Genomic DNA, 3,865 nt, shown 5'->3' with positions numbered 1-3,865 from the left:
TTTTCCCTACTTATCTTTCCTGTCATCCTCGCCACTCTTAAGTGGTGAAAAGGCTAAAAATTAACAATAAAAACATTTTATGAAGTAAAATAGTGTGGTGCTTGTAAAAGTTGCCTGCATGATTCTAGGGAGTTCTGGGTGGTTTCTTTGGCATTACTAGGTGGTTGCCAGTAGGGCTGCACTATTAAAATAAAACCAAAATTGCAATATGGCTTAGTATGATTTAATTAAATTTATGCGCTGCGTATTTTAGAGTGAAGCACGGCAATGTGTTTTTCTTTCACATGACGGCTTATTATCAACCGCTGGTGTTTACAGTGTCTCAGAGCGGCTCGGTTCACAGTAAGTGCTGCTGCACACAAACTCCATCTCTGAATCTGAACACATGTATATTCTCATAGGAAGCGTATATAATCAAAAGAGTAAATTTTTCATCGCTAGAGTGGACTCTGGCAGAAATCATGTTCATGGATGAGATTATTATTAACGTTACTGTAGTATGAAGCAGAGCAGTGGAGTAAAGCAGCACTGTTGTTGAAAGTTATGTGCGTTCATTCGGTGGCTATTAGACTCTGGTTGCACACTGCAGTAAGCTAGATCGATATTAGGCATGGTAACATGGTACTCACTGTAAATGAAGAAAACGAGATTTAAACAATACCACTTACTGTGTTTAGCTATATAACATGATTAGTTTTCTGTCAATGAACGTATTCACCCAAACAGTTGTTCCCTTGTCTAATAAAACGCATAATATATTAACCCTTTAATGCATACATCGGGTCTTTAGTGACCCGGAACATCATTCACTACCCTCCTCCTCGTTCATTTTTTAAAGTTAGACATCAGCCTTCTTAGTATTCCTCAATCAATTTATTATAAGGAATATGACAAGAAAAAAAATCATAAAATGATAAAAGAATGCCTATTTTTGTATTCATTTTTTGTAAAAATTGTATAGGGTCGCTAACGACCTGAGATGTGTATGAGTGTAGGTATATTTTTTTTCTGCACAACAATAATTGAATCTTAGATGACGGAATAAGTGTAATTCACCTTTATTCCACAAGGTGGCAATGTCTAATACACAATGCTGAAGTGACGACTAATTCAGACAGAAAACAAAATAATAAAAAAAACATGAAATGGCTCAGCGAGCAAGTACTGAACGCAACCAAATATGACTGTAACTGTTACTGGATGAATCTGGTGATGCTGTTGGTGATCAAAATATTGATTTTGAAGATGCTGAAAATTATATAGTTTTGAGAATACGTTTGAGATCGCAAATGGGCTCAGATTCGTGACCTAAAACATAAAACTATCCCATTTTTTTTGCTAAATTTACTGGGAAATGAGCTCTGACGAGGACAGTGATGATGGTTAAATATATCTGCTCAAACTGAGCCCTTCCAAGCTCCAAAAGGTAACAAATATGCTTTATTTTATTCTTCTGTATTTGTTACTCTAATATCAGAGGAGTTTTATATTATCGCGACAGGTAGAGATCCTTCCGTGTGACCCGAATATGTAAGAATGATTGGCGAAACAGTCATGCATTTAAGGGTTAAAGCGTCTTTGGTGTTTCCATGGTTTCTACTAAATAAAACCGAAACCGAGGATAACGCGAGTATGATGTCATTGATAAGCGACGCACAGAAACGTCCCGAGTCCTGGTTAAAATAGCTTATTTCTCTGGATTTAAACATTCTTGGACGCATTGAGTATAATGTAAGTGCACAAGTCAACATTTGAAAATTAAGAAATTAAAGGATTATTTCACTTTCAAATTAAATTTAGCCCATGATTTACTCAAGACATCCTAGGTATATATGACTTTCTTGTTTCTGACAAAGACAATCTGAGAAATATTAATAAATATCCTGACGCATCCGAGCTTTATAATGGCAGTATGCGTTATCAAACGAGTATGGGCTGAAGAAAGTGTCTCCATCCACATCCATCCATCATAGATGTACTCCACATGGCTCCGGAGGGTTAATAAAGGCCTTTTAAAGTGAAGCGAAGCATTTGTGTAAGAAAAATATCCATATTTAACAAGTTATGAAGTAAAATATGTAGCTTCCGCCAGACCGCCTTCCGTATTCAAATTACAGGAAAAAAATGGAACTGGCGTCGCATCAGTTCCGTAAGTTGAATAGGACGTAGGTGTAACAGTGTAAGCTTTTTGAAGAATACGGAAGGCGGTCTCACCATCCGGAGCCGCGTGGAATATGTTTATGATGGACGGATGTGGATGGAGAAACTTTCTTCAGCTCATATTCATTTGGTAAATCATACTGCCATTATAAAGCTTGGATGCGTCAGGATATTTATTAATATTTCTCAGATTGTCTTTGTCAGAAACAAGAAAGTCATATACACCTAGGATGGCTTGAGAGTGAGTAAAGCTTGGGGTAATTTTCATTTGAAAGTGAACTAATCCTTTAATATTTCACAGTATTTAAGAAAAAAAAAAATAATAATAATAATTTTATTGTACACTGTAAATTGACAATACCAATGCTAATCTTAAATAAGTGAAATATTACAATAATATCTTATTTTTATTTAGTTTTTTTTAGTTTTTTTATTTAAAGGTATAGTAGGTGATCTGGGAAATGCTAGCATTGAAAGAATACGATCCCACCCTCCCTGCAAATTGCAGTCCAAAGCCACGCCTCCTCCAAAACACATGAATGCGCACACACTCGGCTGCTCTCGGCAAAGCATCACAAAAATTAATCCTTAAAAAAAAAAAAAGAAAAAAAAAGTTACATTACAGTATAAACAAATTATCTTGTAATAATTCTCTTATTCTCTTATAATCAATGAAGTTATCTACACTCAAGTACTTAAAGTGTGTGCTGTCACTGTTCTCATTGTTGATGGGGTGAATGGCTGTGTTGATTAAAGTTTTTTTTTTTCTTGGTGTGTGTGTGCGTCGCACAGCTTCACTTGCTCTCTGAGGCAGCTGACATCACTGTAGGTTATGTGAGAGAGTGAGACAAGTTAAATTCTCTCACCTTTTCTCTTGTTTTCTGTTTTTTTGCCCTTTTCCACTCTTATTAAATGTGTGTGATCTGTTGTGTAATTCAAAGCGGTTCTGCTTTTTCGATCAAAAAAGGTTGTGAATCACCCCCATTGACGCGAGTGTCAGAGAGCATGAACAATTTGTCATTGGTGTCTCTCTGTCACTCACACGTATATAGACTCTCCAAAGCGATAATTCAAAATCATGGTGAAGAAGGACCGGTTGCCAAGCCTAACATGGCGCTGGCATAATTATCGCTTTAAAGACGTGTGTTTGTGCACAAACTGACGTCAGTAGCAAGTGAAGGTTCTCTCTTGATATTTTTGTTTTGTGTGCGATTGAATGTTGTGGCTCATGTGCGGTTTCGGCCAGCACTTTGCAGTTTGTCTGTCTGAACGCAGGCGACTGTGACCCAACATGTGAAGCGGGGTCTGATTTTGGCCCTGTCCATCATCGTGACTATGATTCTTTGCTGACGTTTATTACTTTATGACTAACCATCTCCCAAAAACACACACTGGCGTCACCACACCAACAAGACCAGGCCCAAAATGTGACAACTTAGTCAAGAGTTATTCCATCCTGTATTATTCCAGTTTATGATGTATTGTCCCATAAGTCTGTTAAATATTGAAAAGAAATAAGAATACGTCAGGGTTTTTCCAGTAGGCATATTAATTTAGCAAAATGCAGCTGATTGTCCTGCTTTTGGGAGTTATAAGAAATTCACAGCAGAGTAAATAAATGGAAGAAAGTTAAAATTAGCCTAGTAGCTAGCTATACTAAAAGCTACTTAGAAAAAGTATACATTGAAGAGATAATTTACCCAAA

The sequence above is a fragment of the Chanodichthys erythropterus genome, chromosome 12 (genome assembly GCF_024489055.1).
Source record: "Chanodichthys erythropterus isolate Z2021 chromosome 12, ASM2448905v1, whole genome shotgun sequence".
In the NCBI taxonomy this organism is placed as follows: domain Eukaryota; kingdom Metazoa; phylum Chordata; class Actinopteri; order Cypriniformes; family Xenocyprididae; genus Chanodichthys; species Chanodichthys erythropterus.
This window is presented reverse-complemented; position numbering follows the sequence as displayed.